Below are 24,996 nucleotides of genomic sequence, written 5' to 3' on the forward strand. Positions count from 1 at the left end.
GGTCTTTCTCCCTCGGAGCAGCTGGGTAGGTTTGAACTGCCAACCTTTTGGGTAGCAACTGAGTGCTTAACTCTTGTGGCACCAGGGCTCTTTTCCTCATGTCTAGCTGATCTTATCAAGCTCTGGTTGCACAGATGACTTGCCTACCTGTCTGCACAACCTCAACAGCTTTCCCTTCAACAACTTAGGTCTGAGGGGAAAAGGTAACCTAGACTGAGAGGAACACACACACCCCTTTACAGAATGCACAGCCACAGAAAAACCCAATACGGCAAGGTGTCCAACAGCAGGATTTGGTATCCATAAAAAGGGCCTTAGGGATCATCACCTGCAACCCACTGACTTGCAAAGGGGGAAACAGAAAGGGGCAGAGACTTGCCCAAGGTCACAGAGCTAAGCAGAGGATAGAGCCTAGCTCTCTGGACTCCCAGCCCAGGGCTTCTCCCATTGTCTGCACGCTGGGCAAACAAGGCAAAGCAGGGCACAGGGGGTGAGCAGAGAACCTGGGGGCTGCAATCTGGGGCCAAGAAAGTGTCCTGCCCACCTCCCCACCTGGGTCTGGGGGTGTTGTCTGAGGACTGGATTTTCCAGAGTGGATTTTCTGGGAGGATGGGGGGGAGTGGGCAGGCAGTAGCTACGACCTCCTCCTTCAGCACCTGGGGGATAGCCCCAGAGGCTGGATGCCAGGAGCCAGACGGTTCTGTTTTGACCTCTGTGTGTCTTCATATGTTATCACGGTGCCCACTGGGTGGTGGAAGTCAGCCCAGCACCTTCCAGTCTGGGGGCTTGTGACCCGGGAAGGGGAGCTGCAGGAGAGTCAGAAGCAGCAAGGACCACGGCCCTGGGCACTCCAGAGAGAGGGTGGAACTGATGACAGGGACGAAGAATAGCCGGGAACCTCTCCCACCCGGGAAGAGAACATTGTGGGGTGGGGCTGCGCGTCCCCAGTTGTTTTGTCTCCTTCCGTGTGCTCCACCCCACGCATTTTTCTGAGGCCACAGGCTCAGTGGCCCTGCCCTCTAGAAGGCCTCGGGGCTCCCAGCTCTCATCCTCTGCCGGTGGAGGGCATGGGCGTGGGGTATATCAGCCGAAGGGTACAGGGGGTGAGGGGGCCTATGCGCACGTCCTGGCTCCCCGTGAGCGCATGGCCTTAATTGCACCTCAGGCTGGGAGTGGTGAGGTGACCCTTTGGCGGTCACGGAGGCCCGGGGAGGTGGCACTTTGTTGGGTACAGGCCCCGCGAGGGGAGGGACGCCCACTACCTTCGGCTCCTCCCCCGGGGCCGCTCCGCCCTGCGCGGGAGGGGACCGGGAGCTGGAACTCGAGAGGGTAGGCGCACTGACCCGTCCGGCCAGGTGCAGCCTCCGAGTGTTTGGGGGCTGCTGCGGCCCCAGAGAAGTGTCCCTGTCTCCAGCCGACCTGGGCCCTCTCCACTGGACCCCCGTGACCCTCGGAACCCAGGTAACCGAGGGCGGGACTCCTTGGCCAGCGGCCGCCCGCCAGTCCCCTAGCCACGCGCGTCCTCTCGCCCCGTCCGGTTCACGCTCACCCTCTCCCCGAGCTGCCGCCGCTCTTGCTCCCTGGAGCCCGGGTGGTGGCTCCGAGGGCGGGTCTTGGAAAGTTTGCGCCGGGACCGCGGCTGCGGGTGACATGCAGCCGCCCGCCCCTCACCCGGCACCCCTCTGCCCAGCCCAGCACCCCTCCGCCGAGTTGTCCTGCGGCGCCGGGTGTCGGTGCGACGGTGGGCGCCGCTGTGGATGGAGAAGGGTCTCCGCAGCGATGGGATGATTGCCTTCTCACTTTTCCAGTCTCTTACTTTTCAGAAAGTTCGCGTCCTTACCCCCCGCCCCCATCCCTTTAAAACAAACTCCTTAGATGGGGACTGCAGAGTTGGCGATTTCTTAAGGGATGTTTACATTGGCGCTTTCCGCCTCCTCGGACCAGATATACCCTCCGACTCTGGGCCGAGCGAGACTAGGTGCGGACCAGGGGCCACGGGGGTTCCCACCTTTCTGCCCCTCCTCGCAGCGGGCCACCGCCGAGCTGGCCATCCATGCGCCCTACCAGCCTTTCTCAAGCACGGTCAGAGGGCGCGGGGGAGAGGGTGGGCCACAGCTCGCAGGACAGAGGGCAAGAGCGCAATAAACCCTTGTTGTTTTCAGCAGAAGGGGCTTCTTCCAGGCCAGGTTGGGTGGAGAGCTCAGGTCAGCGTGGGGATGGAGCAGGAAGACAAAAGGGGGGAGGTCGGTGGACTTGAGAAGAGCCGGTATTACTAACAGGAGCACGTTCCTGATTGCATTTTACTCCCACAACAAACACACGAGGTAGTAGGTGTTAGTCCATTGGCGGATGAGAAAGAAATAAGACTCAAAGAGGTGAAGTAATTTGCTGGAGAAGATGGTAGGTCTGGACCTCCAGTCACAGTCTTCCAGAACCAGAAGGCTCCTGCTGTGCCCGTAGCTCAACAGGGTTGGCTGCTGCTTCTGCCTTCCTTGAGGTTCTTCCCGAGAAAGGGGTGAGCCAGGAGAGGGCACCTCCCAAGCAGAAATAAAATCTGGTCAGGAATCTCTGAGAGAGAGCCAGCTCCTTGCTAAGTAACTGGAGCAGCAGGAGGGCAGGGCCGGCATTGTTCTATGCCCTAGCCGTAGTGTCTGCACACAGAAGGTGCTCCTAACAAGGGAATGAAGTGACCTGAAGCTGCAGAGATTCTTTCCCTTGCTGAGCAGAGAGGGCACTCGACAAAGTTGGACCAGAAAGGTGCCCCAGCCCCCACCACTGCAGCTCCTTGACCTCTTTTTTCACTTGGAGCAGTGTTTTGTTTTGTTTTTAAACCAGTGGTAGGTACATCCAAAGTCCCGTGTGTTTTTCCAGACACACACACTTTTTTTTTTTTTGAACATTTTGTCGGGCTTTGGATGAAAGTTTATATAGCAAATTAATTTTCCGATCAATAATACATACACAAATTGTTCTGTGACATTGGTTGCAACCCTCCCTATGTGCCAGCCCCCACCATTTCCTCCCTGGGTTCCCCGTTTCCATTCTTCAGGTGTCCCTGTCCCTCCCCGCCTTCTCATCTTTGGTTTTGGGAAAATGTCAGAAACTATACGGAAAAATAGTTGATTGTTCTAAGGAGCACATTCTTGACAGGTGTTATTGTTTATTTTATTATGTGGCTGAAAGGTGGCCTCCAGGAGTGTCTTCGATTTCAAGTTAGAAGGTTGTCTTAGGACAATCAATAGTCTTGGGGGTTCCTCCAGCGTCTTTCGGACCAGTAAGCCTGGTCTTTTTTAGTTTGAATTTTCTTCTACGTTTTTTACCCATTCTAACTGGAACCTTCTATAGTGGTCCTGATCACAGTGGTCAGTAGTGGTAGCCAGGCACCATGTAGTTCTTCGGGTCTCAGAAGAGTCTTCAGTTTTCTTCATTCCCTTTTGTTCCAGGCAGGAAGAGACCAATAGTTGTTTCTTAGATGGCCACTCGCAAGTTTTTAAGACCCCAGAAGCTACTCACCAGACTAGGATATAGAACGTTATCTTTATGAACAGTGTTTGCCAATTAATTTAGATGTCCCCCAAGACCAGGGTCCTTAGCCTTCAAGTCAAGTAGTTCAGTCCCAATGTCTAAGTAGTTTCTGTAACTGTTCTCCATATATGCTCTGTTTTATACATATAAGCGTACATGCGGCGTTTACAAATACACATGTAGAAATATCCACCACAGCCATACCTGTGTATGTACGTGGGTGTACTTCTGTCTGACCACCCTCACCCGTTTTGTATGCATATTTACCTGTGTATCTACTCATAAATTATTGTTTGTTATTACTTTGTTGCAGGATCGTGTATGTAATAGCATTTACCATAAACCAAAACCTGTTGCCGTCAAGTCAATTCCGACTCATAGTGACCCTATAGGCCAGAGTAGAGCTGTCCCATAGAGCTTCCAAGGAGTGACTGGTGGATGTGAACTGCTGACATTTTGGTTAGCAGCCGTAGTTCTTAACCACTACGCCACCAGAGTTTCCAGCATTTACCATAGTTGTTCTTTATTCTTGTGTGCCTTTCAGCGTCTTCCTTTGCTTTGGTAACCTTGTGCTGACTTCTGCCATGTTGTGTATTGCCTTTCCCTTCACCAGAATTAACACTTGTCTACTATCTTTTTTTTTTTACTATCTAGTTAGCGATTCTCCCTCCCTTCCCCTGCCATCCCTGGTAACCATCAAAGAATGTTTCTTTCTGTGTGAGAACCTATTCTTAACTGTTTATAATAGTGGTCTCATACAATATTTGTGCTTTTGTGATTGACTTATTTCACTCAGCATAATGTCCTCCAGGTTCATCCATGTCGTGAGATTTTTCACGGATTCATCCTTATTCTTTATGGTTGTGTAGTATTGCAAACCACAGTTTGTTTATCCATTCATCCATTAATGGACATTTAGGCTGATTCAATCTTTTTGCTATTGTGAACAATGCTACAGTGAACATGGGCGTACATATGTTTATTCTTTTTTTTTAATAATTTTTATCGAGCTTTAAGTGAACGTTTACAAATCAAGTCAGTCTGTCACATATAAGTTTATATACACCGTACTCCATACTCCCACTTATTCTCCCCCTAATGAGTCAGCCCTTCCAGTCTCTCCTTTCGTGACAATTTTGCCAGTTTCTAACCCTCTCTACCCTCCTATCTCCCCTCCAGACAGGAGATGCCAACACAGTCTCAAGTGTCCACCTGATAACAAGTAGCTCACTCTTCATCAGCATCTCTCTCCTACCCGTTGTCCAGTCCCTTCCATGTCTGATGAGTTGTCTTCGGGGATGGTTCCTATCCTGGGCCAACAGAAGGTTTGGGGACCACGACCGCCGGGATTCCTCTAGTCTCAGTCAGACCATTAAGTCTGGTCTTTTTATGAGAATTTGGGGTCTGCCTCCCACTGATCTCCTGCTCCCTCGGGGGTTCTCTGTTGTGCTCCCTGTCAGGGCAGTCATCGGTTATGGCTGGGCACCATCTAGTTCTCCTGGTCTCAGGATGATGTAAGTCTCTGGTTCTTGTGGCCCTTTCTGTCTCCTGGGCTCATAGTTATCGTGTGACCTTGGTGTTCTTCATTCTCCTTTGCTCCAGGTGGGCTGAGACCAATTGATGCATCTTAGATGGCTGCTTGTTAGCATTTAAGACCCCAGATGCCACATTTCAAAGTGGGATGCAGAATGTTTTCATAATAGAATTATTTTGCCAATTGACTTAGAAGTCCCCTTAAGCCATAGTCCCCAAACCCCCGCCCTTGCTCCACTGACCTTTGAAGCATTCAGTTTATCCCAGAAACTTCTTTGCTTTTGGTCCAGTCCAGTTGAGCTGACCTTCTGTGTATTGAGTATTGTCCTTCCCTTCACCTAAAGTAGTTCTTATCTACTAACTAATCAGTAAATAACCCTCTCCCACCCTCCCTCCCACCCTCCCTCTCTCCCCTCCTCGTAACCACAAAAGTATGTGTTCTTCTCAGTTTATACTATTTCTCAAGATCTTATAATAGTGGTCTTATACAATATTTGTCCTTTTGCCTCTGACTAATTTCACTCAGCATAATGCCTTCCAGGTTCCTCCATGTTATGAAATGTTTCACAGATTCCCCACTTCTCTGTATTGATGCATAGTATTCCATTGTGTGAATATACCACAATTTATTTAGCCATTCATCCGTTGATGGACACCTTGGTTGCTTCCAGCTTTTTGCTATTGTAGACAGAGCTGCAATAAACATGGGTGTGCATATATCTGTTCGTGTAAAGGCTCTTATTTCTCTAGGGTATATTCCGAGGAGTGGGATTTCTGGGTTGTATGGTAGTTCTATTTCTAACTTTTTAAGATAACGCCAGATAGATTTCCAAAGTGGTTGTACCATTTTACATTCCTACCAGCAGTGTATAAAAGTTCCAATCTCGCCAGAACCTTACCAGCATTTGTTGTTTTCTGTCTTTTTGATCAGTATCGTTTTTCCAGGAGGGAGATGATATATCATTGTGGTTTTGATTTGCATCTCTCTAATGACGAAAAAGAAGAAACCCCTCAACAGTAGCTGCAACAATGGTCTCAAACCAAGCAATAATTGTTAGGATGGCATGGGACTGGGCAGTGTTTTGTTCTGTTGCACATAGGGTCGCTATGAGCTGGAACCAACTTGAGGGCACTTAATAGCAACAACAACAACAATGGCTAATGATCTCGAGCCTTTCTTCCTGTGTCTGTTAGCCACTTGAATGTCTTCTTTGGTGAAGTGTCTGTTCATGTCCTTTGCCAATTTTTTAATTGGATTGTTTGTCTTTTTGTTGTTGAGGTGTTTGTCTTGGTCATCTAGTGCTGCTGTAGCAGAAACACCACAAGTGGGTGACTTTAACAAAGAGAAGTTTATTCTGTCACAGCCCAGTAGGCTAGAAGTCAGAATTTAGGGCACTGGCTCCAGGGGAAGACTTTCTTTCTCTGTCACCTCTGGAGGACGGTCCTTGTCGTCAGTCTTCCCTTGGTCTGGGAGCATCTCAGCAGAGGAACTTCGGGTCCAGAGGATGCGCTCTGCTCCTGGCGCTGCTTTCTTGGTAGTATGAGGTCCCCCCTCTGTGGTCGCTTCCTTTTCCTTTTTATCTCTTGAGGAAAACTCCCTTTACCTAGGATCAGGGATTATAAAGGTGTTACAATCCCACCCTAATCCTCTTTCACATAAAATTACAATCATAAGATGGAGGACAACCACACAATACTGAGAATCATGGTCTAACCAAGTTGACACATGTTTTTGGAAGACACGATTCAACCCATGACAGTGTTAAAGTTTTCTGTAAATTTTAGAGATGAGACCCTTCTTGAATATGTCACAGCCAAAATTTTTGTCCCGGTGTGTAGGTTCCCTTTTTAAAAAACGTTTTTAATGGAGTCTTTTGATGAGCACAAGTGTTTAATTTTTAGGAGATCCTGGTTGTCTAGTTTATCTTCTGCAGTTTGGCGTTTTTAGTTATGTTTGGCAATCGATTTTTGCTGTATATTAGGTCCCCTAGCATTGTTTTCCTTCTATGATCTTTATAGTTTTAGGTTTGACATTTAGGTCTTTGATTCATTTTGAGTTAGTTTTTGTGTATGGTGTGAAGTACGGGTGTTTCATTTTTCTGCAAATGGATATTCAGTTTTGCCAACACCATTTGTTAAAGAGACTTTCTCTTACCATTTAATGGATTTCAATCCTTTGTTGAAGATCAGCTGTCCATAGGTGGATGGATTTACTTCTGGGTTCTCAATTCTGTTCCACTGGTCTATGTGTCTGTTGTACCAGGACCAGGCTGTTTGACTACTGTGGCTGTATAGTAGGTTCTGAGATCGGGGAGTGTGAGGCCCCCTACTTTGTTCTTCTTCAGTAATGCTTTGCTTATCTGTGGTCTCTTTCCTTTTCATATAGAGTTGGTGATTAGTTTTTCCATCTCATTAAAGAATGTTGTTGGAATTTGGATCAGGATTGCATTATATGTCTAGATTGCTTTGGGTAGTATTGACATTTTCACAATGTTAAGTCTTCCTATCCATGTGCATGGTATGTTTTTCCATTTATGTAAGTAGGTCTCTTTTGGTTTCTTGCAGTAGTGTCTTATAGTTTTCTTTGTATAGTCTTTTACTGCCCTGGTTAGGTTTATCCCTAAGTATTTTATCTTTTTGAGGGCTACTGTAAATGGTATTGTTCTCCTGATTTCCTTTTCAGAAGTTCTCTTGGTTAATGTAGAGGGATCCAACTGATTTTTGTGTGTTGATCTTGTGTCCTGCCACTTTACTGAATTCTTCTATTAGTTCCAGTAGCTTTCTTGGGTCTCTGGGATTTTTTGTGTATATGATCATGTCATCTGCAAATAGAGATAGTTTTAATTCTTCCTTATCAATTTATATGCCCTTTATTTCCCTTTCTTGTCTTATTGCTCTAGCTAGGACTTCTAGTACAATATTGAATAAGTATGGTGATAAAGGGAGTCCTTGTCTGGCTCCTGTTCTCAAGGGGAATGCTTTCAGTGTCTGTCCATCAAGAATAATGTTGGCTGTTGGTTTTGTATATATACCCTTAATTGTGTTGAGGAATTTCCTCCCTATTCCTATTTTACTGAGAGTTTTATCAGGAATGGTTATTGGACTTTATCAAATGCCTTTTCTGCATTGATTGAGATGATCATGTGATTCTTGTCCTTAATTATTATTTATGAGGTGGATTACCTTGATTGATTTTCTAATGTTGAACCATCCTTGCATACCTGGTATGAAGCCCACTTGGTCGTGATGTTTTATATATATACATATATAAGTATATACGTATATACGTATATATGTATATATGTATATATGTATATATGTATATATGTATATATGTATATATGTATATATATATGTATTTTATATTCTGTTGAATTCTGTTGGCTAGAATTCTGTTTAGGAGTTTTGCGTCTATATTCGTGAGGGATATTTGTCCATAGTTTTCTTTTTTAGTGGTGTCTTTGCCTGGCTTTGGTAATACACAGACTTTTGCTTTACCTTCAAAGCACTTCTTAAATGCCCAGTTTGGCCGTGTTCTAGGTTGGAGGCAGAAGATATGCAGAGACCCTTGTCCTCTCTATACCAAGGTCTTACCCATCCTTCCAGGAAATCTATTTGGAAACTTTAATCTTCATCACTTCCCTCTCCTTATCACTCCATGGGGCAGCCATGGGTTGGGGGAAGAGAGCTTGCTTTTTTGGTCCTCGAATTCCTCATCTGTAAAATGGGTACAATAGAATCTACATTGTTTTATGAGAGAGCTAGTGGTCCAAAGGGCTCTGTAAGCTGCAAAGCAAATTATTGTTGTCGTTAGTTTCCATTGTCTTGATTCTAACTCATTGCGACCCCGCGTGTGCAGAGTCGAACTGCTTCATAGGATTTTGAAGGCCGTGATCTTTTGGAAACAGGCCTTCTCATGAGGTACCACTGGGCAGGTTCGAACCACCAACCTTTTAGCAAATAGTTGAGTGTTTAACTGTTTGTGCCACCCAGGGACTCCACCAGACAGCACGCTGCACACAGCAGAGAGCACACACCACAAGCACACTACACACAGCACATAGCAGAAAGAAATGGCACACTGCACACAGCAGAATGCACACAGCACACCGCACACTGCATATAGCACTGCACCCAGTACACTGCACCCAATACACTGCACACAGTACACTGCACACTGCGTAAAGTACACTGCACACTGCGCTGCACACAGCCAAAAGCACCGCTCAAACCTCACATTGTACATAGCACAGAGCACACTGCATATGGCACGCAGCACTAACAGACCAAATAATCCACAGCCTTCACCAGCATGAGCCCAGAAAAGCTAGATGGTGCCTGGCTACTACCACCAACCGCTCTGACTGGGAGCACAGTAGAGGGTTCCAGACAGAGCAAGAGAAAAACGTAGAACAAAATTCATATTCACAACAAAAGACTAGACTTACTGGTCTGACAGAGACTGGAGGAACCCCTGAGAGTATGGCCCCTGAACACCCTACTAACTCAGGACCGAAGCCACTCCTGAATCCACCTTCCAGCCAAACATAAGACAGGCTTATAAAACAAATAATAGCACAGATAGTTCGACCACATATATAAGACTTAATATTTCAAGGCAAAACTCTGGGGTCATATGGAGAACACTGGGGTGTGGGGGGGACCTGGGGGCAGGGAGATCCCAAGGCAGGTATTACAAGAGCATAGATGAAAGATGAGGGGCTGGAAGCTAAAGTTCCTAGAGGCATCTCTTCTTTTCATACTTAAGGGAAATGCCTTCTTTTGTGATTGGCTGGAGTGGGCCTCTGCTGCATTTTTATCAATAGTAATAAGCATTCAGTAAAAGTCAGCCGTGTGCCAGGCACTATCCTGAGCACTTTACATGCATTAGCTGATGTGTACAATAACCCCATGAGGCTGAAACTAGTATATCATCTCCCTTTTACAGATGAGGAAACTGAGCCTCAGGAAGGTGGAATAACTTGCCCAAGATGACACTCGGAGAAGAGGGAACCAGAACTACTAGCCCAGGCAGTCTGGCTGCAGACCCTGAACCTTTAGCTTCTATACCATGCTGCCTCAATACAACCAACTAGGCCACATAGACGGGGCAGAGAGCCTGGAGGCCAAGATGGCCGAGGTGGCCTCACAGAGGAACCAACATTGTGCAGGCCCACATGTTAGTGCCTTAGGAAGTTTTGGGTTTTTTTTCACAAGCCCTGCTATTGACCCCAACATCTGTTTTCATTGTCATTGTGATTTGCCAAATTAAAAGTTGGAATTTACCTGAACCTTGGAGTAGGGGAAGGACCCCAGAAATTGGGTTTTGAAGGATGTGTAAGAGTTTGCTTGCTTGTTAGAAAAATCAGGAAGGAAGGGGACTAGGCAAGTGGAGGGAACAATGACAATGCTTTACCTGAAAAATGAACCTGTAATGTTGCCTCCTCCTATGTCCCAGGTCACTGTATGTACCCACCCCTATCCTCCTCCCCAACCACCCTTATGGGTTTCCTTCCTCTGAAGAAGGTGAGGCCCTGACCTGACACATAGCTTCATGCATTCTTGACCTTGACCTTCTCTTTATCACCACCATCAGCTACAAGTTTGGTCGTTTTTTAGCCACAGTGGATGGAAAAGTACATCTGTTGTGACATGGTATGAGTCAGTCTTTCATGAGCTGTACCATCAGCTCTGATGCCTGGAACTGTGCCTTGGTGTCTGACCCATGGTTAGAGGACATGGTATTGGCTTCTTGGGGAACAGAGTGAGGGCAACTGTAGACATTATTTTGAAATTATGCAGGATGGCAGTGAGGAGCCAACAGGTGAGAGAGAGATATTTTGCCAACTAGGAAAAAGAGCCCATTCCCATAACCCATTGCCATCAAGTCGATTCTGACTCCTAGCGACCCTATAGGACAGGGTAGAACTGTCCCACAGAGTTTCCAAGGAGGGCCTGGTGGATTCGAACTGCCAACCTTTTGATTAGCAGCCATAGCACTTAACCACTATGCCATGAGGGTTTCCTGGAAAAAGAACAGTGTCCCCCAAAGCAGTGGTTCAAGGTTAATTTCCACCACATGCTATCTTCTAAGCCAGACCTTACCTTATAGAGTTAACCTCACTTCTGGCCTTGACACCAGGCCAGGACCACCTCCAACATGCTCTGGACTGAAGGGACTTTAATGATGAGTTTTTGCCTAAGCAAGGATGGGGCATTTTGCCTGCCCACACCACAGACCCTTAAGACATTTTCCCCCTTTGATTATCTAGGAGCCCAGTGGCTTGGGTGCTCAGGCTGTCCTTGGCGGGATTCATTTGGAACCTACCAAAGGCACAGAGCCCAGATACCATGGGCTTCGAGTTCCCAGGGCCCCAATTTCAGCCACTCCATCAGCCGCTACAACTGGTCTTTGAATTGGTCACTGAACTCCTGGGAGCTGGAGGCTGCTGTGGCCGGTGGGGCTCCCTGGATTCTAATTCTGACTGTATCCAACCGAGTGTAACTTTGGCCCTGTTACTTCCTGGATCTCAGTTACCGCATCTGTAAAAGGGACGGCTTGGATTAGATCAGTGTTTCTCAACCTTGGCACTATTGATATTTTGGACTAGATAATTCTTTGTTGTAGGGGGCTGTCCTGAGCATTGCAGGAATTTTTTTTTTTAATTGTGCTTAAGTGATAGTTTACAAATCAAGTCAGCCTCTCATACAAAAACTTATATACACCTTGCTATGTGCTCCTGGAAACCCTGGTGGCGTAGTGCTTGAGTGCTATGGCTGCTAACCAAAGGGTTGGCAGTTCGAATCCGCCAGGTGCTCCTTGGAAACTCTATGGGGCAGTTCTACTCTGTCCTATAGGGGCACTACGAGTCAGAATCGACTCGATGGCACTGGGTTTGGTTTTTGGTTTTTTAGTACTCCTAGCTGCTCTCCCCCTAATGAGACAGCACATTCCCCCTCTCCACCCTGTATTCCCCATGTCCATTCAGCCAGCTCCTGTCCCCCTCTGCCTTCTCATCTCCCCTCCAGACAGTAGCTGCCCACATAGCCTCATGTGTGTACTTGAGCCAAGAAGCTCACTCCTCACCAGTATCATTTTCTATCTTATAGTCCAGTCCAATCCCTGTCTGAAGAGTTGGCTTTGGGAATGAGTCTAGTCTTGGGCTAACAGAAGGTCAGAAGGTCTGGTGACCATGACCTCTGGGGTCCTTCTAGTCTCAGTTAGACCATTAAGTCTGGTCCTTTTATGAGAATTTCCGGTCTGCATCCCACTGTTCTCCTGCTCTGTCAGGGATTCTCTGTTGTGTTCCCTGTCACAGCGTTGGTTGTAGCTGGGCACCATCTAGTTCTTCTGGTCTCCGGCTGTTGTAGTCTCTGATTTTTGTGGCCCTTTCTGTGTCTTGGGCTCATAATTACCTTGTGTCTTTGGTGTTCTTCATTCTTCTTTGCTCCATTTGGGATGAGACCAATTGATGCATCTTAGATGGCTGCTTGCATTGCAGGAAGTTTAGCAGTATCTCTAGTCTCTACCCATTAGATGCCAATAGCATCCCCTTCCCTTCCATCTTGGCATCCAGAAATGTCTCCAAACTAGTCATTGAGTCATCAAGTCAACTCCAACTCATGATGACCCCATGTGTGTCAGAGTAGAACTGTGCTCCATAGGGTTTTCAATGGCTGATTTTTCAGAAGTAGATTGCCAGGCCTTTCTTCTGAGGAGCCTTTGGGTGGATTTGAATCTCCAGCCTTTTGGTTAGCAGCCAAGCCCATTTAATCATTTGCACCGAAATGTCTCCCAGACACTGCCAATGTCCCTTGGGGCAAAAATCACCTCTGGTTGGACATGGCTAGATTAGATGATCTTTAAAGACTCCTCTGATGATTATCCTCAGGACTGGGAAGACACTTATCTCTTTTCAGCTCCTGTTTTGTAAATGTGGGCCATACATAAACTAGGAAGCAGTGGGTAGGGTATCCAAGGGCTTAGAGGGTGGGATGTGAGCTGTGAGGAAAGGGCAGGCTCTGGGCCTCTTACTAAGAGTCACAGCCATGTTATCTTTGCCTTCCAGACCTTGGGTTATGTAAGAAGGTGGGGGCAGTGGGGAGCGGGCCTGTGGTCTTGGCCCACACAGTAAGATCATTGGTCCTCCAGCATGAGGCAGCCTTCATGATTAGTCATCTGCACTTGCCCAGCGGACTTGGCTTCTGTCTGCTCTCCTCTCTCACGCTGTCATGGGAGGAACACAGGAAGTGAATCAGCCCACCCACCAGGCAGAAGGACAGCAGACAGAGATGATGGCTTTAGACCAAAGGCACGTGACGCCCGCACTGCTCACCCTGGTTTTACTTTGTTTGTTCCTCCAAGTTAGTTGTTGATTAACTTTGTCCACGGAAGCCCCTTCTGGCCTTGGTGCTTCATGGGGGGAAGATTTCACTTCTCCGAGGGTGGGAGGGGCTTTGTTGATGCATCTTGGTCCCCAGAACGATTGGTTTGGGTTATTCATTCTTTTAAGAAACGCTTCTAGGATGCGGGCATCGGTTTTGGTTACTTCTTCTTGTCATCCTTGAAGAAGCCCTGCTCTCCGCTGCGGGCTAGATGCAGGAGAAGGAGCAGCGAAGTAGACATAGTCCCTGCCTGTAAGAGCTCTCAGTCTAGCAGGGTAGACGAGGTGCCAGCCTGTCATTCCGCATGCCACTAACGTCCCCATGTACACAGAGGAGGGCGTGAGCCATTCCAGCCTGCGTTGTAGGGAATTGGGGAGGGCTGGGGGCATGACGAATTAGGCTAGGGAGGCGGTGGTGGGGAAGGGGTATTTAAACTAGGTTTTCAGGATGAACTTGAGCTCTCTAGTCAGCAGAGAAAGGGGAGGCCAGGCAAGACAAGGGAAAGGGAGCGAGGGAAGGTATTGTGGATTGAACTGTGTCCCTCCAAAATATGGGTTGAAATCCTCACCTCTGTACCTGTACTTATTACTCTGTTTGGAAATAGCAATTTTCTTTTATGTTGATGAGCTCATACCAGCATTGAGTGGGTCCTAAACCTCATCATTTCTGAGTTATAAAGAGCGAAATAGACACAGACACGTGCGGGGGAAGACAGACGCCAAGGAACGCCACCGGATGCCAAGGCACTCCTGAGGCTACCGACAGTAAGGCCCCTGCCCTGGAGCCAATGCTCTGATTGGGCTTCTAGCCATCAAAACCATGAGAAGATAAACTCCTGTGCTTTAAAGCCACTGTGATGGTATTTTTTTTTTTATTACAGCAGCACTAGGAAACTAAGACGGAAGGGCAGAGAAGACACCTAGACTGTGGGGTGAGACAACAAGTGGCCCAGTGGTATCTGCATTTGGGGCTGTGAGGGATGTGACTGGACGTGAGGCCATGGGAGGGGAGGATAGGAGTTTGGAGGGTTAACGACCAGGCTAAGGAACTTGGGCCCGACCCTGTGGGTGCTGAGAAGCACTGAAGGAGTTTCTAATGAGGAGGTGATTGGGGCTAATTGTCATCTTAGAAGGACATAACTAGGAGCATTGGGGAGCAGACTGGAAGGGAAGGAGGCTGGAGGCAAGATGACCAAGTGGAAGGGAACTGGGGAGCGCAGAACCCTTATCGTTGGGGTGAGCAGAGGGAGCAGGTCTGAAAGATGCCGAGGAGCCAGGTAGCCACGTGATGGGTGGATGTGCTGAACAAGGGGGCAAGGAGCAGGCCAGGCAGGGGCCCAGGTTCCTGGCTTGGCAGTTGAGTGAGTGGCAGTGCCTTGGTCTGGTTGAGTTTACAGGAGGAGCAGCAGTTTGACAGAGTGACCAGGGGATATGCCAAGCCTGGCTGGCTTTAAGGGGCCTGAGGAACCACCTGGGTGGAGATGAACCAAGAGGAAGGTTTGAGGAGTTTGCAGAGGCTATACAGAGCTAGGTGCTGCAGGTACAGGAACAGAAGCTGGCCAAGGGCAAGAGCAATGAAGGACTGCCAGATGGCACAAGGGCCCAGTGGAGTTGGAGGCTTTGACTCAGTATGGTCTGACCCCTGCCCTGAGCTTTTCATATCAATCCACCCATTTCTACTGCCAAGCTCAAGGGTATGCTCATGGCTGGACTCTGGGGCTAGAGATACAGAGATGAACATGACCCAGTGCCTTTAATTCCTTTATGCATCCCACGAAGCTTAGAAAATAGAACCTGTCCAGTACCTGTGCACAGTTGAAGATCTAATCACAGTCACAACAGGTGGCATACAGGAGAGATGGAGCATGTTGTGAAAGTGTGTCATGAGGGACACGACTTAGCCTAGAGCAGGGTTTCTCAACCTTGGCACTATTCACATTTTGGACCAGATAAATTCTGTTGTGGGCCGCTGTCCTGTGCATTGCAGAATGTTTACCAGCATCCCCAGCGACACATGTATCTCTACCCCAGTTGTGACAACCTTTTTATATCTGCAGACATTGCCAAATGTCCCCTGGGAGATAGTGGGAGACAAAGTCACCCCCAGGTGAGAACCACTGGTCTAGGGGTCAGGAAAGTCTTCCTCGAGGAAATGATGGCTAATCTGAGTTCTAGAAGATAGATAAGAATTAATCAAGGTAAATCAAGGGTGGGGAGGGGAGGAGAATATTCAAGGCACTGGTTGCAGCATGTGCCAAGGCCCTGAGGCAGGAGAGAGCATGAAGGGAGACCACTGAGGAGGTTGATGTAGCCAAGGAAGAAGGCTTCGATTAGGGGAGCCTTGGGGAAGGTGAGGAAGAGTGGATGGATTCTAGTGATATTCAAGAGAGAACACAGCTAGGACTTGAAGACTGAATGGGTTTGGGTGTGAGGCTGCAAGGAGGCCTCTCAGGGACGGAGGATGAAACTGAGTGGAAACTTGTGAGTTACATTTTGGGCATGTTGGGTTGGAGATAAAAAACCAAAAACCAAACCTGTTTCCATAGGGTTGATTCTGACTCATAGAGACCCCATGTGTAATAGAGTAGAACCAAGCTCTGTAGGGGTTTCTTGGCTGTAATCTTTACGGAAGCAGATCACCTGACCTTTCTCCTGCAGCGCTGCAGGGTGAGTTCAAACCACCAAACTTTTAGTAGCCAAGAACAAGCCATTTGTGCCAACCATGAAATCTAATCCAAGTGGGACCCGGACCTCAGAAAAGAGACCTGACTACAGATAAGCATTTGCGTCTCCATTCTTGTTCTCAGCTACATGGTGTTCCAACACACAGATGCCACCTAATTTAACTGATCTCCAGTTTTTTGTAATGGAGGCTGTTTCCAGTCTTTTGCCATCACAGTGTTCTACCGAATCACTCTGTACCTTGGCCATTTTGCAAATGTAGATGTGTGTGTGTGTGTATGTAGGAGAAAACCCCAGAAGTGAAATCAATGGATCAGAGGGTGTGTGCATTTGTATTTTGAAAAAAAAAACCAAACCCAAACCCAGTGCCGTGGAGTCAATTCCTACTCAGAGCGACCCTATAGGACAGAGTAGAGCTGCCTGACCCCATAGAGTTTCCAAGGAGCGCCTGGTGGATTCGAACTGCTGACCCTTTGGTTAGCAGCTTTAGCACTTAACCACTACGCCACCAGTGTTTCCTGTATTTTGGGAAAGATACTGGCTAATTGCTCTTTACAGAGTTTATGAGGCTGTACACCCTTTCCAGCACTGCACAAGGATGCTTGTTTCTTCCCCACCCTCCAAGAGGGAGCGTTATCAAACTTGCTGAAACTTGCCAATTTGGTAGAAGAAAAACTGTTTCTCAGTCTAGTTTTAATTTGCATTTCTTTTGCTATGAATAGGTTGAATATGTTTTCATAGATATAAGAGCCACTTGTATTTCCTTTTCGGTGGACTGACTGTTCGTATGTCTTGTCCATTTTGTTGGCCTTTTTCTAATCAAATTGGAGGCGCCTTTATATGGGAAGCTAGCCTTTTGCCTGGAAGAAAAAAGAAGTTTCCATCCACTCAATTCCTTACTCATGGCGACCCCACATGTGTCAGAGTAGACCTGCACTTCATGGGGTTTCCAATGGCTGATTTGTCATAAGCAGATTGCCAGGCCTTTCTTCTGAGTTGCCTCGAACAGCCAACCTTTCAGTTAGCAGACAAGTGCATTAACTCTTTGTGCCAACCAGGGGTCCTGGAATATAAACGATGAGTGTTGTTTTCCCAGTTGGTCATTCATGTGCTGGCTTTGCTGATGCACAAGGAGCACTTTGTGTTGCTGCCATTTTTTTGAGAATTATGAATGTCGCTAGGGAGAGGGGTATCTCTGGCATGGAGGTTCTTGAGGAAGCATTGGAGTGACTTCCAGAATGGGACCAGGGATTGGCGTCAGGCAGGAGGGGCACGCCTCTGCTTCTGTAACAGACAGAAGGGAGAGAAGAGGTGCTGTGTGCCAGGAGTTTGGTGGCAGAAAGTTGAGGGAGCGAAGGCAGAGAGCTGAGCTCACCCAGGGATGGGATGTTGTTCATGTGGTATCAGAAAGGTAGAAGGGTAGGGAAGCGTACTGGATTAGCAAAAGAATTCTTTCTTTGGGGAAAGGTGGAGGTATGGAACAGCTGAGAAGAAGGATACCAAGAGGGAGGGCTTTATTTCCAGATATTTTTATTGGACTTAAATTGTTCGTTTCTTGGATGTTTCTGGTGCACGTCCTCCCTAGAACTTGATTATCTGGAAAAAAAAAATTGTGAGGGGAAATAGGAAATTGCATGAAGGAAGATGAAAATTTTGGCTTAAACAGAGGCCGTGGGGTGGGTGGGAGAAGGACGGGAAGGCCATGCCCTCTGTTGCCTTCCTCTCTCCTTTTCTTCTCAGTCTGGCTCAGTTTCATCTGCTCCTTCCTCCCAGAGACAGTTCTTCCTATTCCAACAGATGCCCGCTTGCTGGAATGTTGCTTCTAGGTTGTAGCACCAAGATGGGGAAGGAATGTCAAAAAGTGAGCTCTGGACTTAACCTTGTGGCCAGCTCGCTGTGTGATCCTAAGCAAGTTGTCTGACTTCTCTGGGCCTCGATTTCCCACCTGACCTCCATTCTGGAAGTATCATTTTTGTCTTTTTAAAAATATGTATGTGTATATTTTTGTTGTTTTTGAGAATAGACATAGCAGAGCAGACACCAACTGAGCGTTTTCTACATGTACGATTCAGTGACACTGATTGTATTCTTCAAGGTGTACAACCATTCTCACCCACCTTTTCTGAATTCTTACTCCACCTGTTAACTTAAACTCACTGCCCGCTAAGTTTCCTATCTCATCTTTCAGTTGCTGTTGTCGATTTGATCCCGTAGAGATAGTTCTTAAAAGAACACAATGCTTAAAGCGGGCATTCTTTACTAGTTAAACTAAATGATTGTTTTGTTTTAAGACTTCTGGGGATATTTTTGGTTTAAGGTTCAAAGTTTAAAGATTATCTCATAGTAATAGTTTCAGGGATTCATCCAGCCTCAACGTTTGCAGAGAGTTGGGAGTCCAAGAAAATTTAAAATCCTGTTCTGTATTTTCCCCCTTTTGATCAGGATTCTTTTATAGAATCTTTGATCGAAGCATTCAGTAATGGTAGCCAGGCACCATCCAGTTCTTCTGGTCTCATGGCAAAAGCGGCAGTTGTTCATGGAAGCAATTAGCCACATATTTCATTTTCTCCTCCAATTCCTGACTCTCCCTCTTCCTCTGTTGCTCCAGAAAAATAGAGACCAATTGTCTGAACGATTTCCTCCTCTTAAAGATGAAGTCCTAGCTCACCAGCCTCAGGATTTCCTTAAGAGCTTGAAAAGTGCTGAAGAGTCTCCAGAAGTGAATTCCAGTGGCCAGCGGGCTGGCTGGACTTCAGGCTGGAGGGGAGGGAGGGAGTACAGCCTCTGGGCCTTCCCCAGGCCTGGGTGTGCTCCTGAAAACCTTCATTGTCCAGAGCCCCAGATTTGACTTTCAAAGGGGAGCACTTCTCCTGACTAATGGGCCTTCTTCCTCCAAACAAAACCATTTAAGAAAGGCATTTTCTGGGCTCCCAGTCCTTGTTTCAGTGTGCAGTTAGTGTGAGAAGGATTGAGACTAGACTCAGTCTCTGGGGGTTAAATGATCCCTGCTTCTTTGGGCTCGTCAGAGGGTTTTAGGCCCCTGGGTGGGGCTCGGTGGAGCCTTCAGCAGTGTTCATGGAGTGCCTGCTGCATGCTGGGTGCTCTATTTAACGTGACCTCAGGGACAAGGCAGGTATTGCCATCTCCATTTTTTCCTGCTGGGATGAGGAAGGCCACACAGCTTGTGCAAAGCCACTTGGGCTTCCCAGGGACAGTTCAAGTCAGGCTGGAACAGGTCTTCTGACCCCTTGCCCACTGCGCCTTTCCCTACAGACTGTTTATGATGGGAATTAACACGGTTGGCTCTCTGTCCCTCCACTCCTTTCTGCTCTGACTTACCCCCTGAGGCCCCAGCTGCCACCAGTTATTGTGCCCAGGGAGGAGGATCCAGGCCTCTATGAAAAGTGAGAGGGAAAAAAAAAAATTTCCCTAATAATTCTGCTGAATCCCCACTACGCCTCCCCTTCGCCCTGAATGTTGCAATTTTCCTGAGGCCTTGTCTTCAAGGCCCAAAGAAGTGAATCTCTAAGTGTACCATCTCCAGCCTCAAGACCCACACTGCAGAGGGGACCAATTTTCCATCTCCTTACACAGATGCCAGCCCAGCATGACCTCCCAAGGTTAAGAAATGCAGCAACCTGTCTCCGTGATTCCACTGCTCATCTGTCAGTTTGTCATACCACAGTGGCTTGCACATTGCTATGATGCTGGAAGTTATGCCACTGGTATTTCAAATACCAGCAGGGTCAGCCATTATGGACAGGTTTCAGCAGAGTTTCTAGACTAAGAAAGACTAGAAAGAAAGGCCTGGCCGTCTACTTCTGAAAATTAGCCAGTGAAAAACCTATGGATCACAGAATATTATCTGAGACTTCGAGTTACTTACCTTGGACATGTCATCAGGAGGGACTGATCACTGGAGAAGGGCGTCATGTTTGGTAAAGTGGAGGGCCAGGGAAGGTGAGGGAAACACTCAACAAGATGGATTGCCTCAATGGCTGCAACACTGAGCTCAAACATGCCAACAATCATGAAGATGGCCAGGACCAGGCAGCATTTCATCCTGTTGTATGTAAGGTCACCATGAGTCAGAAGAATTGATGCCTTTGAATTATGGTGTTAGCGGAGAATATTGAATATATAATCGACTGCCAGAAGAACGAACACATCTGTCTTGGAAGAAGTATAGTTAGAATGCTCCTTAGAGGCAAGGATGGCAAGATTTTGTCTCACATACTTTGGCCATGTTATCAGAAGGGACCAGTCGCTGGAGAAGGACATCATGCTTGGTAAAGTAGAGGGTCAGCGAAAAAGCAGAAGACCCTCAAGGAGATAGATTGACACAGTGGCTACAACAATGGGCTTAAAAATGGCAACGATTGTGAGGATGGTGCAGGACTGGACAGTGTTTTGTTCTGTTGTACATAGGCGCTGTGAGTCGGAACCTACTTGATGGCACCCAACAACAGCAGCAACATAACTCAAAGCCAACTTGACAACAACTAGTAACGACAAGAAGAAGCTCCGCGTGTGTTTTAGCTTTGACAGGACTTCCTGCTTCATGTGCTTATGATGTTGCACGGGGCACTGTGGGGACACGTGTTAGTGAGAGGTGGCTTAAGTATGGAGGTGATGTTTCCACTTTCCTTACAGAAGCCTGACTTTTCCTCCCTGGGCAAAGTGAATCGCTTTGGGGCTTTGGAGGGCAGGAAGGATGACTTGGGCTTGGGGACAGCTGGAGTCAGGAGCTCTCTTCCCCACCCCACTGTCGCCTGGGATCCATGCATAGCAGACCTGGGGTCCAGCCCCAGCGCTACTAGCCTGGAGCCCGAGGCAGTGCTGGGAGGCTCGGGAAGCCTGCCTGGGAAGGCAGGGGTTACTGTTTACACCTCCCCAAGTTCTGGCTAAGCGTTCTTGGGGGCTGATTTAGAGGGTCATTATTCCCATTCTTCGTGAGTTTTTGAATAATGCATTTTGCCTTAGCCCTTAAAAAAAACCTCTACTTAATAATGCTAGAGTAATGACCTTGTGTCACATTTCAGCCACTGGGGCTCTTAATTCGCTGCTGCACTCAAATATTGTGGAATGTGTTACTTGTGACATTGGGTTAGCAGGGAGAATTCCGTCTCAGCAGGGAGAAAGGAGAATAAATTTTGCGGTGTATCTTGCAGCCTGTGGCAGGCCACAGAAGGAATGTCCTCAGTCATAACACAGTTATAACAGCAATTGCCCTTTATTAAGCACCTACTGTGTACCAGGAGCCCTGGTGGAACAACAGTTAATACTTGGCTGCTAACCAAAAGGTCGGCGGCGGCTCAAACCCACCAGATGCTCTGCAGATGAAAAGACCTGGCAATCTGCTCCTGTAAAGACTGCAGCCTAGGAAACCCCAAGGGGCAGTTCTACACTGTCATACACAGTTGCTGAGTCGGAATCAACTCGACTTGGCACACAACAATAACTGTGTGCCAAGTACTTACACATGTGTGTGTATTAATTCTCCCATCAGGCCAAAGAGTCATTCCGGTGTTATAAAAGTGCCTATCCAGGGGGATATCGTGAAAAGTAAATGGGATGTAAAATACACAAAAGGGGCTGGAAATAGATTAAAAACCAGTTGCCATCAAGTCGATGTCAACTCATGGTGACCCCATTTTTGTCAGAGTAGAACTGCTCCATAGGGTATTCAATGACTGATTATTCAGATGTAGATTGCCAGGCATTTCTTCCGAGGTGCCCGGGTGGACCCAAACTTCCAACCTTTTGATTAGCAGCTGTGCGTGCTAACTCTTTGCCCCGCCTAGGGACTCTGGGAATGGATTGATTGCTCAATAAAAGGGGTTTCAAATCAACATCATCATCCCCTTTTTACAATGAGGAAAGAGAGGCCTAGAGAGAATTCAGGACTCAAAGCCAGATGGAAATGAGTCCAAAGCCCAGATCCCATTTCAAAGATGGGAACAGTTGTATGTCAAGGAGACTAGAGGTATTCATTTAGACTCTCAGCCCAGCTTCGCTTCTTGTTGACTGCGGGGCAGTTTGCAAGTCACACCCTTTCTCACCTGGGCCCTATGTCCTTCTCTAACCCCAGTGCCCGCCAGACCTGGCTGAGGGTCTGGGCATGTGCCAGCCCCTTCCCCACCCCCAGTCCATGTGACCTTCTTCCTCAGGCCAGTTCACATCTCCTTGGCTTCTCAGCTGCCTCTCACCGTTTCCACTCACCTGTGGGGTGTATTCTTGGGGTAATAATTATGTGAAATGGCTTACCCACCAGTTTCATCCCTTAACAATTCCCCCCAGGCCCAGCGGGTGAGACTCAGTTAATGATTGCCAAGAAAAACCTTCTCATGAATGCAGATCATCCAGGGAGGGAGGTGCGGCCAGTCACCTGGAAGGTCACTCTGAGCTCACTGGTCTGAGGAAGAGACCTGGTGGGGTGGGGGAGGGAGGCAGTGGGTGTTGGCCTGCTGCCTGGACCCCCCTGCACTGAGCTCTACCCTCCGTCCTCTCTGAATTTAGCTCCCTTCTGCCGAGCTGCTTCCTGCTCTGGGCCTTTGCTCTTAAAGGTCCTCTCCCTGGAAACTCAATCCCTCCTCTTTTGTGATCCATGTCCAGTGCTGCCTCCTCCAGAAGCCTTCCTTGACTGCCCAGGCCCTTCTTGGAACTCCTTCAAGTACTTGGGCAGGTATTTTCTGAGCGCTTCCCAGCGTGGCGTGCACTGCACTCGGTTTCGAGATTCACCAGCGAGCAAGGCAGGAGCCCTGCCACCCTGGGTGGGGAATAGACATGTCCCAGAAGCCTCCTCTCTGCCTGAGGCACAGCAGGGGTGCAGAGGGGCCCGGCAATGGGCAGACAGGAGGCCAGGTCAGGCACTGGAGGCTGAGGAAGCAGGGCTTGGGCAGAGACTGGAGGGTGAGCTGGAATTTTCCAGGCAGATAAGGAGGGAGGGTAAGGGCATCCGAAGGTATAAAGGACAAAGCGCGCTGTGATGGTGAGACAATGATTCCACTGTGGGCTGCTGCACTTGAGGCAGCTGTGAAACAACCAAATGGCACGCAAGTGGCAGGTCTGGCACTCCCTCCGACCGCTCGCCTACAGTGTTACTGTGTCTGTCTCCTCAGAAAGAGGGGGTGCCCTCTGAGGGCAGCCATGGCTTCTCACACCCTGCCCAGCACGCTCACTCAGGAGACGTGGAGTTGAGTTTAAAACTCACCTCGTCACCCATCTCTCCTCCCAGGGCGCCTGCTTTCACCAGCTGTGGGTTTGAGGGCTGGCTCTTGGCTGTGAGTATCTGGTCTCCCCAGGTGGGTTCTAGGCGCAATGCGGATAAATAATCCCAGAAGCTCAGGGTAACGCATTACTGCTGAGTCGATTCTGACTCATGGCCATCCCATGTGTTATAGAATAGAACCGCTCCATGGGGTTTTCTGGGTTGTAATCTTAACGGAAGCAGATTGCCAGGCCTTTCTTCCACAGAGCCACTGGGTGGGTTCAAACGGCCAACCTTTGAGTTGGTAGTCAAGCACAAACTGTTTGTACCATCCAGAGACCTCAAAGCTCAGGGTAGGTGTTCCCCGGTGGGGCCATGCGTGGGAATCGCCGTGAGCTTGTGAACCAGGCACAGTCCCAGACTACACTCTAGGGATTTGGACTCAGAAAGCTTGCAAAGGGCCCCATGGCTTATTTGGATGCACGGATGGGTTTGGGGCTTTCTGCTAAAGAGATTTTCCAGGCCCCTGTATCCACCCTGGTTTTCAACCCTCTCCCCTGGTGGTGCAGTAGTTAAGAGTTTGGCTGCTACCCAAAAGGTCGGCAGTTTGAATCCACCAGCTGCTCCTTGGAAACCCCATGGGGCAGTTCTGCTCTGTCCTGTAGGGTCGCTATGAGTTGAAATAGACTCTGTGGCAACTGGTTTTGGTTTTTGTTCCCAGAGTCAGCACCCCAGATGCTGTTCTGGGTAGGAGCTCAGTGCCATGAAGTGGCCCGTCCCCTGGTGGGACAAGGATAGTGCCTCTGTGGACTGAGCTAACGCCGCCTCCCAGGAGTTCCTGTCTGGGGTCTTGTTCTGCCCTCTGGAGCTCCTGGCCTCCTCCAGACCCCCAGGGTGGCTTCACCAGCACATGTGCCATCTCAGCTCGCCTCACACCAAGTCTTCCCTGGGTCTCCCCTCTTCCCTCTCCTGCCCAGCAGGCTCCCTCCCACAGGCTGCCAGCCTGATCTCAGACTTAAGTTTCTCATCAGATTAGCAACTTGTCAGGGAGGTGGAGAAGGACCATGCCCTCCCTGGGGAGTAGAGAAGGACTGTGCCTCCCCAGCAGCCTGGATGTTTCCCTGCTGAGGTGGGGAAGGCCCATCAAACGTTCTGAGTGGTCAGGGCCTACATTCACCTTCCAACCACCTGGCTGGAAGTTACCCTTTTGCAGCCTTGAGGGAGAACCTACCTGCTATGCCCACCCTAGGGGCCAGCGATCTATGTGGTGCAAAGGAAGAAATGACCAGGCTGGCATCAGGTGCTGTGGCTCTGGGTCTGCAGGATTCAGTGCAGATTGGCTCTGGGTTCTCTCACCTGGACTAGAACCTCAGTGGTCTCAATCGTGGCTGTGCTCTGCATCCCACCTGGGTCCTACCTGCCCTCATCTGACCCTCCGGGAATCTGCGTAATTGAGCCGTGATGGGCCCGAGCTCCAGGAACTGATAAAGCTCTCTTGTGATTCTAACATCTTTCCAGGGTTGAGAGCCACTAGGTTAGATGCTCAGCATCCCCCCTTCCAGCTCTGACAGTTTGTGGAAATGGTGATTATGCGCTGGGCTGACAACGAGGGCCATTACACTATGCATTTCACATAACACTGAAATCAATATTTGTATTACG

The 24,996-nt window shown here is 48.4% G+C and overlaps 1 protein-coding gene across 1 annotated transcript in view; it reads left to right on the top strand.

Moving 5' to 3' along the window:
• The first annotated feature begins 1,338 nt into the window (after nt 1-1,338).
• PAQR5 (progestin and adipoQ receptor family member 5) overlaps nt 1,339-24,996 on the top strand; it is a 99,973-nt gene continuing 76,315 nt past the window's right edge. The window contains exon 1 of the mRNA XM_049906158.1: nt 1,339-1,461. The gene's annotated coding sequence lies outside the window, so the exon portion shown is untranslated. The remainder of the gene's footprint in view (nt 1,462-24,996) is intronic.

Source organism: Elephas maximus, chromosome 13 (assembly GCF_024166365.1).
Source record: "Elephas maximus indicus isolate mEleMax1 chromosome 13, mEleMax1 primary haplotype, whole genome shotgun sequence".
Classification (NCBI taxonomy): Eukaryota; Metazoa; Chordata; class Mammalia; order Proboscidea; family Elephantidae; genus Elephas; species Elephas maximus.